The following is a 15,350-nucleotide window of genomic DNA, read 5'->3' as shown; positions in this document are numbered from 1 at the left end:
CAGAGCTGCCAAAGGGCCTAGTCTGCTGGACCAGAGCCCTCCTGCTGGCCCAGTTAGGTGCTCGGTGCCAATGCCCTGGGACTCCTCCCAGGGGTGAGCTGCAGGGCACATGGTTTACTTGCCAGGAGCCCAGAGGTAAGAAAGCAAACACCATAAATCATCAGGAAGCCCATGTAAATATTTTATAGCTGGGTCAGTAAATAATGCAGCTCCCTGGACAGACCCGACCCAGTTCATCTGTCCCACATTCAGCACCTAGGTCAGTCTGTCTGTACCCCTCTCCTGCCTTGTACTTTCTACACAAATGCGGGGGCCCGGTGCTAGGTATTTTCATATGAACCATCTTCACTGCCTAGCCTTTGCTCAGGCTGCTTCCTCTGCCTAAAACACTGTCTGGGTCTGCCTCTTTTTCCCTGAGCCTGGCTCATTTGTCCTCCTCTTTTAAGAGTCACTTCCTCCAAGAAGTCTTCTTTGATTTCCTGGATGGGGTCAGAGTCTTCTGACTCTCACAGTGCCTGGACTTCCCCCATCTGGGTTCTGCTCACTCTGTGTAGCCATTCCCTGGTGACTTGCTCGCTCTCCCTCTGACAGTCAGCTCCTAGAGAGTATTATCCCTGGAGATGAGTGCAGAGCTCAGCATATAGTAGATGCTCAACAAATAATGTTGTAGGATGGAATAAATTACCTTGTTATCCTTAAATAAGTTTGTGCTGCAGGTGTTCTTGTGTTGTTACTATTACCCTTATTTTACAGATGAGAAAACTGAGCCCCAGGAGCGGTGCTGGGATTGACCTTCCACCTGTCTGATCCTTGGTCTAATGCTTTCTCAATAACTCATCTGAGAACATGCCTCTTTCTCCTGCTCAAGCTCCTTGAATCAGGGATCCTCTCTTTCTGTTCAGGGAGGCCCTTGGCCCCTGCCACAAGCTCTAGCACCCCGTGAGTGCTAATCTATGTGTTTGAATGACTACAAAAGGCAAGGCAGCAGCCAGGATTTTGTCCTTGATGTAGGAAGGTATGCACAGTGAGTGTTTTGGGTACAGAAGGCCAGGTGAATAGAACTGGGATACCCTTGTCCCAGAGCAGCTCCAAGAAGACATGCATCTTGGGAGGGTCTCCGGTCCCAGGTGGAGGCAGCTGTGGAAGGTGCTAAAATGCAGCAGCCCAGATGTCTTCCATCCAAAGGAATTATGCTACTTTGGGGCCAAGTCTCTAACGAGGCCATCGCAGCCTTGCAGGAATCTGTGACACAAAGATAGATGATCCTATCTGCCTCCTCCCCATCCTGTGTCAGGCACTGAGGACAAGGACAAAGAAATCAGGGCACAGGCAGTGTTAGGTGAGACAGGACAAGGACAATTTTGCGCAAGAATCCCTGGCCTGACCCTGGCCTCAATCCTCTGCAGGAGATGGGCTACAGAAGGGAGGTTAAATGGGTTTCAACTGATGTGTCCATTCCAGCTGGTTGCCAAGGCTCCCTGGAGCTGTCTGTGTTGAGAAGGACTCTGAGCTGTATCTCTCCAAGCTCAGCAGAAGTGCTGTGATCAGCCAGCAACATCTGTCCCAAGCACAGAGGTGGGCACAGTAATCCACCTCCAAATTTGCCATCCTCTCACCTCTCCTCGGCTCTCAGCACAGAGTAGAAATTAAATGAAAGTTTGTGGGTTCTTTGTTGATTACTAAAAAGGTCGGTGCAGAAGTCATTATGGAGCTGAAGCTGAGAAATATGAACACATGGCCTCTTTACTATGGTAATCTGAAAGAGCCAGAAAGGGAGTGGGGAGAATACAATGGGAGAGAAGCACGGACAGCAAGTGAGAAGTGAGATGCCCATAAGAACCTTCTGGCAATGTGGACTGAGACCCTGAGCTCTGGGACAAGGGCAGCCGCAGCTCTGCCCTCAGCAGTCATCAGGAACCAAGGCAAATTCCACAGATAAACTTTGGCAAGGGCCCAGGTGGTGGTGGCACCTTGTGCTGCCAGAGGTTAGGCCCAAACCTCCTATGCCGAGCGAACTCAGATATCCTCGGTGGACCCAGGGCACTGTGATGGGCACAGAGGAGTCCTGGGTGGAGCTCCTGGGTGGAGCTCCTGGGTGGGCTCACACAGCTTCTGTGGGGCGAGAATCTTGTGGGGAACAGAGCAGGCAGGGACAGGCTGAGGAAATTTGGGCAGACCATGGGGAAGGTGGCAGGGCTGAGGTAGCCAGATGTCATGTCTCCTCCCCTCAGTATCTCACTGGCTCTTGGACACTCCACAGGTAAGGCCACACAGGCAGGGTCTGCACAAGCTTTCACAGTTGGGAAACAAGCCTCTGGAAGGGGAATTCTGTCCTTCCCCTGCCAGTTGCTGATACCTCATACCCATCACTTGTCTGACTCCACTCAGACCAGTTACCAACTCTCCTACCCTTGCTCCTGTGGCTTTAGGGGAAGCTTGACCGAATGACAGTGAACTCTGGGCTGGAATTCATAGCCGTCTGAGGTGTGAGGCTCAGTTTGACCACTTCCCAGCCATATGATAACGGGCTTGTCATTCAGTCCCCGTGGACTCAGTTTCCCTTCCTGTAAAATGTCACTAATAATGGTATCCACCTCCTAAGGGCCTTGTAGGAAGCTTGTGAGTGCTTGCTATGTGTGGACCGGAATTACTGTCATTATGATTCTAATCTGAGACCAAGTTCATGCACTCTACATCCTCTGTAGAGTCCAGATTTCACCCAGATTTCCAGAAGATCCCTTCCAAGATCGGTAGGCATGTAGGCTGGTGGAGAGCCCTGGAGCTGGGGACTGGAGATGCTCTGAATCCAAGGCCCGGGGCAGCCCTGTGGATCCTGCTGAGCTCTGGGCTATGGGTACAGTTGGCCATTCCAGGCCACCTATAATTACCTTCCGGCAGAGCTCTGTGTCACTGGGTGGAGGTAGCAATTGTCAGGTTTTATTTTGATACCCAGACAGTGCCCTTGGGCAGCCCCACACCGGCTGGCCACTGCCAGACATGGATAAAAGTTGAGATCTTTGAGGTTGATCTCTGAGTTCAAGGTCCAAGGGTGCAGGGTCTTATGGTCTCTGTGGGCTTACCTCTGCCAGGCCCTGGGGGCAGAGGCTGCTCTCAGGAGCCTGGGACAGCTGGGAAAGCTGATGGGGAGTACTCCAGAGCCTCTTGGACACAGTGTGGAGCCAGAATGTGAAGCAGAAAGGGGGACCAGGAGACTCAGAGTGGGCTCTCTGTCCTTGTCTTCTTTCTCTTTGCCTCCTTCCCTGTTCCCCACAGCCACCCAGGCATTGTTCTTATGTGAGAAGATGCTGGCCTGACTTCCACTGGAGTGACTGGAGCGAAGGTGCCTCAAGGGCAAACTTTGAACCTGAGCCATATTTGGAGGCCATACACTTGTGCTTGCTCAAACCTGGGCCTCCTCTTACCCTCCCAGTGACCTTGCACACTCATGCTCTTCCACCCCGCTGCCTCCATTCCAGTCCTCTCATGCAAAAGAATGCATGCACCTACATATACTTGCACACCATTCATGTCAGGGACTGCCAAGGTGATAGTGAAGGAAGTGATGATTTTCTACCTCCAAATCTACCATCCTGAAGCAGGGAGAAGGCAGAACTTTGGGAGTCAGTGTCCAGGTAGATAGAGAATCCTATATGCACCCATGTGTTTATGGACGCTCTCAGGTATCAGCACAGGTGGGTTTGCCCCCAGGCTGCTTAATCATGTGCTGCTGCTCCCAGTTTCTTTGGGCACATACTCACCTACTACATCTGACTCCTAGGGCAGGGCTAGGTGTCTGGATCCCCAGAGGGTCTTGCAGAGCAGGGCCTGCCAGTGCCATGGTGCAGTGCAGCACAGGGGGCCCAGAGGCTCAGCCAACCTCAGCCAGCTTGACCTCCGTGGAGCTCGTGCTCCCTGGCCTTTGCCACATGAAGGCCCAGCCAGGGTGCTGGGAAAGCCAATACATGTGCAGTTGACAATTGCTGTTGAGCATTGTCTCTGGACACAGGGGTGCCACCGTGGGAAAGCCAGTTTTTACTAAGTGCTTACAGTGTAACTGGCCTTCACAGGGTAGGAGTCACGTAGGTGGTGACATAGGAAATGATCAGGAGAGGACATGGCCCTTAAGGGGATGACCCTACAGTTAGGGTCTAAGGCTCAAACCTACAGGCCCCAAGGACACATACCAGAGCAATGGTACCAGGGGATCCAGAGACATATAGGCAAAGTTCCAGAATCTACAGTGAAGGAAAAGAAGGGTCTTTGAGGTAGTCCAGGAACCCCCTACACACACACACACACACACACACACACACACACACACACACACACACACTTCCTCACCCATCAGTCTGCTGGTCAGAGTCCCTGAAGCACAACATTAAGGGCTGAACTGCCAAGCTCACAGAAGGGCAAAGATTGGTGAAGTTGCCCTGGACTCACACTCCTGTGTATCCTCTCATGTGGGCAAACCTTGTGCTCATGGAGCAGGCTGTAATCAGCCCTGGGCACTGCCTAGGGGGAGGAAGCTGGGTATGTGGGCAGAGATCTCTGGCTCTGCCTCTCCACACCTGCTCTGCCTGTCCCGTTGGCCCCAGGAAACCCAGGCAGCATTAATATGAATGATATAGGTCATGCCTTCGTTTATCTATTCATTTAAAGCTGCTTGTTGCAGTTATTTCTTTCTCCAGGCCTTTGTTCTTGCTGTTTCCTCTGCCTAGAACACTTGTCCTCCTGATCTTTACCCTTCCAGTTTTTACCTGAAACCCCTCTTTCCAAGGCTTCATTTCCTCTCTTCATCACATGCTCAAATGCAGGCCCAAGCCTTTGCATGCCTTCCAAGTCCACTGGGAATGTGAATCTCCCACTGGTCCCTGGGATCCCCAGTGTACCCTATGTTTCAGCCCCTTGGTGAAACAGGCTTACCTTGGTGTTCCTTAGATTTGGCCTTGGATACATCCAAGTTCATTAGCTTCACATCTTTGCTCTGGCTAATCCTTCTGCCTGGAGTACCTTCTCTGCCTTCCCACCACTGCCCAAGAAGGAATTCGTTGTTCTTCCTGGTCCAGGCCACGGGTACCTTTGCAGTGGAGGCTTCCCTGGTTCTTCAGCTCTAGTACAGGGTCTAGCACACAGTAAATCCTGGTTAAATGCTTGCAGGAAGAAAAGAACAATGAATTTATATTCTTGGCTCTGTTGGCATCTATTGCTGAATCTGGGCAAGTCACTATGCCTCTTGGGATCTTAATCTCCCACCTCTACAATGGTGAGTTAGGTGACATGGTTTGAGCCTTAGATTTTATACAGAGCATTTCAGATCACTCCTTGTCCTATCCTCAAACTCGCCCTGATAATAACAAAGTGAAATCATATAACAGAAATAGCAGTAATCTAGTGAGAGCTCACTCTGATCTAGCCACTGCACTAGACCTTCCTCTTGTCTACATTCCCTGAGTCTCTAAGGGGCTACAAATAGTCTAATTTATAGACAAGGGAGTTGAAGCCAGAGATGGGAGGTGACTTATCCAAAATCACACAGTTCAGTAGCTGAGTTCCCTGCGAGAAGACCAGCCCCCAACGGCCCCAGGGAACTCTTAACCTTAGGCCGGGGCCTCCCAAGATGGCCATTACCCTACAACACAACCTGTAGGAACAGGCCCTTTTGCTAATGCTCACTCCTAACTCTCAGGAGGCTCACGCTCAGGGGTCTGGGCTGCCCTGTGGGCTGGAAACCCCACAGCTGTGTGGAGGGGAAGAGGGGCTCCAGAGGGCAGGCACCCAGACATGTAGCAGCAGGGAGCCTGCAACCCAGCATCCCTACCAAAATGACAAAATCAGGTGCCTGACCTCTCAAGTCATACTGGAATCCTTCCCTTCCTCTGGTAGGTACACAAGCCAAAGTACAGACTGCCATCTGGGCATGGCCCAAGCAAGGTTTGCAAAACATCTGCCCATGTTCCAGTTTTTTTGAGAAGTTGTCCTGACCATGCCCCTGTCAGAAATGACTGGCAGGCAGCCAAGCTGACTCTACCACAGCACCCATCCTTTGTCTAGGGAAAAGTCTGGGGACCCTCTGCAGGACATATAAACAAGCCATACTCTGGGATCCTGAGTCAGTCTCCTCCAACAACCTATGTGGCCTCATTCAGGGATTCACCTGAGCCTCAGTTTCCTCATCTGTGGGATGAGATCAGAATACCTGCTCTACCTTGGTATAAGCAATTAAACAGCAATTAGGGGCTTTTGATGGTAGCTGGGGAAGATCCTGGCGAAGAGATAAAGAAAAAGGTGTGTCTCGGTGTCAATGCAGGGCCTGATCCCTGCTGCCTCAGAGTAGCCCTCTTCTGTCCATGCTCCCATCTGATCTTCATATACACCAGGGAATGAGGGAGAGCTGGGATAGGGAAGGTAGTAATCCTCCTTCTTACCCTTACTCAGTCAGTTCATCCGTATGACCATGGAGACTGGGTCTCTGACCCCTTCCATTGTGTTTCAGAGAAGCTGACCTACCTGTACGAGGTCACACAGCCAGTGAGACAGAGCTGAGAGGGGATCCCTGCGATCTGTAGCCCAAGTTTAATGACTAGGTGCCCTATTGCTGAAGCCATCAGATCCTTTTCCTGAAAGCCGGGAAGCTGCGATATCACGTAGGCTGGGGACCGGGCCCTGCCACCTGATCTGCCAAGTGGTCTTGGGAAGTAGCCTTGCCTGTCTGAGCTTGTTTCCTCACCCATAAATTAAGGCTGCCCTTACTTTGCAGATTGCCCCCAGCATTAAACAAGAGGCTCAGCCTGTCTCTGGCAGGAGCCAGTAACATCCTAGTGATAACTTAACGTGTACCATTCTGTCCCCTCACTTGTAGCTGAAGCCGTTGAAGCCTGGAGGGGCAGGAACCTGTCAGGATCCTGCAGCAAGTCAGAGGCATGGCTTGGTGAAACTCCAGCCTCATGGTACTCACCCAGGCATCTTCTCAGGCATGTTAACTGGGGACCTGTATAAGAGTTGACTCTGAAACAGCGCCCACTCCAACATAAACTCACTCACCTGTGTGCACTCAGGCACACCTCAGCCCAGTGTTTAGAACTTCTCAAGAAGTTTCACCTTATGCCTACCTCCCATCAGACAAGACCCAGGATGACAGGCCTACCCTAGCTGCTAAGGTTGTCTTCAAATTTGGGCTCAGCTAAGGGACTTGGATCAGTGGGGGAGCCCAAGGGTCCAGGAACCCAAGCCCTGAAAGCCCCAGGAGAGGCAGATGTGGGGGACAGTTGGTGATGGCAGCTCCCAGGTGAGGCCCTACAGGCAGGTGGAACAAAGCTACAGAGGCCCCTGGTTGTCCTCTGCCATTGCTTCTTCCTAATTGTCCTGTTCAGAGACCTGAAGACTGAGGCAGGGCATTGGGTTGGGGCTTGGCAGCTGGACAGGGATGGGTGAGGAGGCAGAAGGATCATTCCCCAAGCCCTGGGCCTGCGTGGTGTTGTTCTCCAGGACAGGGGGCCCACTTTGCCCTGAGGTCTACCTAACCTGGTACAAGGGCTGAGGGAAGCCTTGCTTCCAAGAGGAGGTGGTAACTAAGCTAGGACCCACCTGTAGACTGAGGAGTTAGCTAAGCATGGCGTTCCAAGCAAAAGGAACAGCATGGGCAAAGGCCCAGAGATGAGAAATTGTAAGATGTGGTCTGGTAGGAACTGAAAGAAGTTCCTCTTCCTGGAGCTGGGGAACTGGCCAGGGCAGGGGCTAAGCCTCACTGGGCGTGATGGCCATGTACCAACTTTATCCTGAGAGACTGATGGTCAGTTTCAGGGCTGGGAGTGACCAGTTCTGGACACTTTAAAAGGATTGTGTCACTGCTGTGAAGAGAAAGAATTATTAGGGGTGAGGAGGTGAGGTCCTGAGTAGAGGAGACAGCAGATGGTCAGACAAGAGACACTAGTGGTGGTAGCAGGGACAAAGCCAGAGTAGGGGGGGTGGGGCACTGAGGGGACAAAAAACTATACAAGATTCCACTGTGACCTGGGGCCTTGCTCAGGTGTGGGAAGTTGAACATGGGGGACAGGACAGAACAGAAGGCTGCCCAATGCACGTCTGCTTGGACCAGCCCAGTGGGCTCCCCCAAACCTCGGAGCAAAGCTTCTGCCTGAGGAAAGAAATGTTCATTTTTCTTCCTTTGTACCCTGTGTCCCTACAGCAACCCCCACAGTGGCTGTGGTTGGGCCGCCGTCCACCTTCTTGAAAGCCTGGGAGTGATCGAGGCTTTCTTGGGGTCTTCTCCTCTAGATTCTAGTGGTTTCATGTGGGTGGTGTGAAAGGAGGAGGCTTGAGGAACAGTAGGGAAGACTTAACATGACCGGGCATTTCTGGCACCCGCTTCCCTCCTGTCACACCCCCTTATACAAACACACACATACACACATGCAAATCCAACAGCTGACACCCAGGTGCACACATGAAAATCAAAGTCGGATTCTGCAGAAAGCTCCCACTGCAACCACTACAGCACAGCACTCAAACCCACTCCCACTTCCCCCAAGCTCCCTCTTCAACCTTCCAGCTTTCCCTTCAGAGAGATACCCCCAAGGCGAGGAGTGGCCTACACACAGGCAGCTACCCTCCTACTCCAGAGGATGGAAGAGCATGGTTGTGCTGCAACATGATGACATAGCATGAACATCCCACACTTCCAGGGTGTGAAACCTAAGGCCCAGTTGAAAGTCTAGTTCATTTTCTTTGCAAGGTCCCCAAGCAGGGTCCCATATCTTCCCCACACTGGCAGCGCCTATGATCCTGGGAAGAGCACCTAAAGCTGAGGCCTCAATTTCAGTGCCCATGCTGGGGAAGCCTGGACAGCTGGTTTGAGTCCTCATTCCATTGGGCTAGAGTGGGGATGGAAAAGGTCCCACGGAGGGCTTAGATTGTGTACCTCAGGCCTTGACCCAAATGCTACATGCAATCCAGAAATTCAAGCCTTCTTTCTCTCCTCCCTTCACTGCCTTGGGATGACAGCTCCATGCCCAAAGGCCCTGAGCGACTGGCCTGGGAACTGGCTGTATTTCTGGCCCTAAGGGTTCACCATCCCTGCTCCCCAGCCCTCCCCAGCAGCCTGGCTGCCTGCCTAGATGCTGTGGCCATCTTGGCCACAGACTGTGGCCGCAGAAGCCTGCGGGCAGAGGCGGGGCCCAGGCGTGTGAAGGTGGTGGGGTGGGCAGTAGCTGAGGGTGAGACTCATCTCCCTGGGGAGGCTCCTCTCCTGTCAACTTCTGCCTTTTCCCACTGCAGGCTGCTGGGCATTGGGGGGGAGGCATTTCTCTGCCAAGGGAGCTCACAGACTGAGGGAGATGGACATGAACAGCCCAACTGTCAGTTTCTAGTGCTAAACACAAGGCTAAGTCCACTGCACCTAACATTTCAATCCATCCTCAGAGCAGTCCCAAGGGGTGGGGATTTTATAGATTTGGAAAACTGAGGCTTAGAGATGGCTGGCACTTGCTCAGGGTCACATAGCCAATTAGCGTGGACATTCTTCGCACTCTGGAGCCTCTGTACCATGCAGTTGATGCCTCAAGAGAGATTCTGGACAGTGTGAATGGGGGTAGGGTTGAGGGGTGGGCAGGCTTATAAGAAGTAGAGACCCCCCCTTGGTTAGGGGAAGGCATCTAGAAGGCTACCTGGAGGAGGAGCTTTGTTAGATGGCTAAGAGCTTGATGGAAAGCCATTCCAGGAGCAAAGCTCAGCCTGAGCAGAGGCAGGGACTTGATGAGCAATGTATGGAAGGATGGGAGGTACGTTGGCAGGGGTATCCTCGTGCCTCAGGGCCTCTCCTAACCCTGGAGGACCTGGGTTGGAGAGTGCTGGCTATGCTCAGGCTCTGCTGGTTCAACTGGCCTAACCCCTTCTCTCCAGGCACTGCCCACAGCCCCTGCCCACAGCTCGGCAAACCCTGGGTGAAGTTTTAGTCAGGAGCCTACAATCCCCCCATTCTGGTTCCCGGGGCAAAATTATTAAAGGTTCCGAAGGCCCGGGCTACTCTGCCATCTCCTTCAGAAAGCATGTCCTGATTGTGCCCCTCCAACAGAACAATTTTTTTTCAATTTAAAGATTTTATTTATTTATGTTTAGAGAAGTGGGAAGGGAGGGAGATGGGAGAGAAACATCAATGTGGGAGAGATACATGGACCAGTTGCCTCTCTCACACCCCCAACCAGGGACCTGGCCTGCAACCCAGATATGTGCCCTGACTGGGAATGGAACTAGCGACCTTTTGGTTCGCGGGCCAACACTCAACTCACTGAGCCACATCGGTCAGGGAAGAACAATTTCTAAGATACATTGTCAGGAGGGCAGGTCTGTCTGGGGAGGTGAAATTAGCTCTGAAGATATGGGGGATTTCTACTTTCCTCTGTAAACCTGTCTTTGTTTTCCTTATTTGCTCTGTTTTTCCTGGGAACAACCAATGTGTGTCATTACTCTTCTAGGTTTCTGTAACTCTCTCATCCCATCCTCTTCCCCTACCCAAGCCCCGTCCTAACGGTTTTCTCAGAGTTCCCAGCTACGGGGACAGGCTGCGGTGACTTGGAAGACAACACACCCAGGACCTCGGTTGCGCCATTCATGAAATGGGTGTGCACAAGTCTCCCTGATTTTCCTGGACCGAGCCCGCAGCTGGGAATGGCGAGGATAAAGCGCCGCCCGGCGCCGAAGCCAGGTGCTGGAGCCAGTTTGGCCTCCAGGTGGCTGCCCAACCCGGGAATAGAGCTGGGTCTTTTATAGCCGGGCCTGCGTCACGCTGCTGGGCGGGACCTCGGCCCCCGGCCGCGACAGGCGGGGCGGGGAGGGGCGGGGCCAGGGGCCTGCCGCTACCAAAGCGCAGGGTACAGGCCTGGGGGCGGGGGCTGCTAGCTTGCCTGCGGTTCTTCCTCTCTCCACGCCTGGAGGGGCCACCCTCCAGCTCAGCCCCACCCCTACCCTCCTGGTTCCCACGGGCCAAGCTGGGATTATTGAGCTGCTGGCTCGGCTCTGGAGGAAAACTGAGGCTTGCGCCGGCGAGATGGCGAGGGGGCTGCGGAGGCCCGCGGTCCTCCTGGCCCTGTGGGTGACTGAGCCCCTCGGCTCTCTGGTGTCAGACCTAGTGTGAGAGCTGGTAGATCCATCAAAACGGAGGGAGTACTGTTGCTTCGGGTTCCTCTGGGTCTGTGTGTGAGGGAATGGCTGTCGCTCAGTGACTGACCCTAACAATACTAACGCCCAAACTGACGCCTCTCCACACCCCTTTGGGGGCAGGGAGCGGGGGCAGAGGAGTAGAGAAGCCAGAAGAGGGGACTCAAACGAACTTACACTGTAGGACTGGGGCAGTTCAGGGGCTGCATCCCTTTGTAAGAGCTCCAGAAAAATCCCTGTGCCCTGCCCTCCCAGAAGGCACCTTCCCCTTGTGTATCCCAAGCATTTCTCAAGTTTCACTCAAACACAAATGTACTGAGGACAGAATCTGGGGACTATAAGCCGGATTTCACCAACTCTTTGTTTGGCAGTTAACACCAACATAGATTGAGCTTTTTCACCCAGTACTGCATGAGCTTGATCTCTTCCATCCCCTCATCAGGCCAGTATTACAATTATCATCTCTTTCACAGATGAGGAAGCTAAGACACATTTAAGTCACAGGTCCAGGGCAGAACCGAGATGTAAACCTGGACCCTGCGGCCCCCTGGCCTGACAATTTTCTACCATGTGGCACTGTCCCCAATGCCACTGCCCTTACTTGCCCCTAACCCAGTGCCTGAGGCTGAAATCCCTGCTCATGACTAACTTGGTGGCCTGAGGCATGGCCACAGGTTGGACATGTCCCAAGTGTGCTTCTTACCTGCTCTGTCCTCAATGGGACCCTCCAAGGCTCTGCCATCCCCAGCAGTTGCCCAGGCACACCATCCCTTATGGCTTGGGCCTTCCACTCCAGAAACATGAGTCTAGGAGATCTCCCTGGGCCAGGACAGTCCTCTGGGTTTGATGGGGATGGCGCTTTGGTAGCCAAAGCTTCAGGGACAACAGGGATGGTGATACAGCGAAGTAGAAACAGAAAGGGAGATGAGAGAGGCTAGGAAAAGGACCAACTCTTCACAGGCATCAAGTGGAGGACCCCATCCTGCCTATAGCTGGGTGGTTTCGAGGAACCAGGAAAGGTCTAGGCCTTGTCTAGTTTTTTTTGGTTGAGTCCTGGACTTCCTGTGGAGGAGTTTGGGGGTCCCCAAGTTCAAGGCCTCTGGGTAGGGTAGGGGTTACAGAGATCATATTGGCTCTATTCTGAACAAACCCTCCAGAGAGCTTGAAGAGGAACAGCCTTGGGCGTGGCTAGGAATAGGAATCTGGACATTGCCCTGTGCTACCCTTGGGGGGCTCATTTCCTTGGCTGCAAACCTGGAGGAGGAGAAAGGGTAAGTACCACTTCTGAGTGGCTGCTATGAACCCAGTCCTGCTTGGAGATTTATGTCCCATGTCACAAGAGGCAATCAAGGGCTCTTCCAAGGCTGATAGCCTGTGACTCAGCAAAGCAACCATACCTGTATCCCTGACCAATGTGAGCTGAGCCTTCACCAGGTGTTCACCCTGGCTGAGGATCCACGCACATCATCTCACCTAACCCATATTCAACCCTTGGCATTGGTCTGTCATCAGCACCTTTCACAGGTGAGGACTCAGCATCAGAGACATGAGGTCACTTGCTCAGGGGCATACAAATTAGAATGTGACATAGCCAATCTTGCTCCCAGGCCTTAGCAGGCCCTTCTAAGGTTGGATTCAGGCAGGTTATAGAGGCATGGAGGCAAGCTTATCTGGTCCCTGCACTGATCCACCCAGTGTGGTATACAGGAACAGTTCCTGAATGCAGAGTAGCTCCAGCCAAGCTTGACCTGGGTTCCTTGGCCCCCACAAAAACCTGTTCTTGTAGGGCCCCGGTCCAGGGCCCATCTCTGGAGGAAAGCCCACGTTAATCCCTCCTCTGCCTGGGCCAGTGTGGCTTGCATAACCCTGAAGGCAAGGAAAGTGTTACCTGGTGTCTAATCTAACTTCTTTTGCTCCTGTGACACCAGCCCTACTCTAAAGCAGTGGTTCTCAATAGGAGGTGAACCTTGGCCCCCCCAGGGACATTTGGCAGTGTCTGGAGACATTTTTATTGGTCACAAATTGAGGGATGAGAGTGCTAATGTCATCTAGTAGGTAGAGGCCAGGGATGCTGCTAAACATCCTACAATGCACAGGACAGCCCCCACAACAAAGAATTATCTGACCCAAAGGTCAGCAGTGCTGAGGTTGAGCAACCCCGAATTAAAATACAGGTTTTGGAGCCAGGCAGACCTTGGCTTGAACCCTGCCTCTGCCATTTACTAGCTGTGTACCCTTTGCCAAGTGGCTTTACCTTCTTCAGTTATGGTCAATTTGCCCGTCACCAAAAGTGGCACTAACAGTGGCCCTCATCTTAAGGGGATTTGAGGACTAAATAGATTGTACACATTCAATATCCAGCACAATGTCTGTCACTGTGGAAACTCCATCAGTGATAGGCATAATCTTATTTTCTATTTTCCAAGGTGAACCTAGGGTATGGGAGCAAAGGTCTGGTGGCTGGACCTGGAACTCTTCACTAGTCAGCTGTCCCTCCAGTGTTGATATCCTGGAAGAGACTTGGGTTGGCCACTGTGGACCTGGAGGGAGCAGCCAGAAATGAAACATGATTCGGGGGGGGGGGGGGGACAAAGGTCACCTGAAGCTCACCTTGCTCACTCTTTCCAGGAAAGTCATAGAGTGGGGGTTGGGGGGAACCAGGACACAGAACACACTAATGAATTCATACAGAATAACGTAAGGTCCCTTAGCTCAGGGAAGTTCCATGGATTCATGGCTGGGCTCAGGAAGGAGTGGCATTTTAGTGAACACAACTGAGACAGGGGGGCGGGATGGCATCCTGGTCCTGCAAACAGCATGTTCAAATGTATGGTTGTAAGGAACAAGGCGTAAGACCTATTTCCCAAATGAGAGTCCAGTGTGGCCAGAGGGGTCCAGTTTGGTAAAAAGAACTTACCCCAGTGGGGTGGGGGACAGGCATTGGGGCTGGGAACCTGGACATTAACCATTTTCAAACTAGGTTCTCCTTCCCAGATGTACCTCCTTCCCAGGGCACCAGTGTTCCCCCTCTCTCTGTGGTGGGAAGAGTCATTGCAGTTTTTCTCTTTGCATTCCAGACACTCCCTCACACACACACACACACACACACACAGACACACATTGAAAACAGAATTTTGGGATCCATATCTCTGCCAGGGTTCTCCATCCTGGGAGTCACAGTGGACACTTCCACCCACAGCCCTATAACCTACCCTTTTACCAATTCAGGGTCCTCCCACCTAAACAATGTGACAGCCCTTCTGCCCTTATCCAGCCCCTCCCTTCTCATGCCCCTCTGCCTCATCCATGCTCCTAGAAGCCCATTCCGTTGGAACTGCTGCCACAACCTGCTCGTTGAGAAGACCAAAGTCCTAGCCATGGCCCCCTTCATCAGCTCATGCCTCCTCAGAATTGCCCCCATTTTCATCCTTTAGGCTTAAACTAAGAAGAGCCCTCTAGACTCTCCTCATCCCCCAGGAGGCCTGGGACCTGGAACCCTCTTCTTTGCCTCTGGAAAGTGACATTTCTTTGGAGTATGAAGTCAATGTCTTGGCTTTCTGAACTTTGAGAGCAGGGCAATGGACTCTCTGGGCCCCCCTCCAAACTCAGACTTCAGCCCAGGGAATACTCAGTGAACGCATGCATGCATGAATGAATGAATGAGTTATGCCTGACTGCCAAGTTCCAAGTCTGGGAAGGAAGCTTAATTTAACGCGCCAGCCAGCGATGATGGAGAGCTCTGGAAAGCCCGGCAAGGAAAGCGGAAGACCCTGGGACTGGGGTAGAAGCTGCTCTCGAACCCTCTGACCAGCAGCGGCAGACCATTTACAACCTCCCGCCCTGGAGTCTTCCCAGGGCGTCTAGGGGCAGGGCTGAGACTAGCCGGCTTGGCGGTGGGCACCGAGCCCAGCTGTGTCCGTACTCCAGCCAACAGGAAGAGAAAGAGAGAGGCCAGGCGAGGCGGGCCAGCTGGCCGGTGGGGAGTCCCAGGCGTGGGCGCCGGGATCTGGGGAACCCCAGCCGGCGCCGCCCGGCCTGGGTGCGTGAGGCTGAGGGTAGAGGAAGCGACCCCATCCTTGGGCCTCAGTGTCCTCTGTAAAATGGAGCCCCTTCTAAGGGTTGGTGCTCGCACTGATGGGGCGGGGGGCGGCGCGAGCAGGCCAGACACTGAGTGACCCGCGGGGAGAGGCGGAGACGCG

Source organism: Furipterus horrens, unplaced genomic scaffold (genome assembly GCF_987537825.1).
Source record: "Furipterus horrens unplaced genomic scaffold, mFurHor1.1.pri manual_scaffold_7, whole genome shotgun sequence".
Lineage (NCBI taxonomy): Eukaryota > Metazoa > Chordata > Mammalia > Chiroptera > Furipteridae > Furipterus > Furipterus horrens.
Note: the sequence above shows the minus strand (reverse complement) of the source record.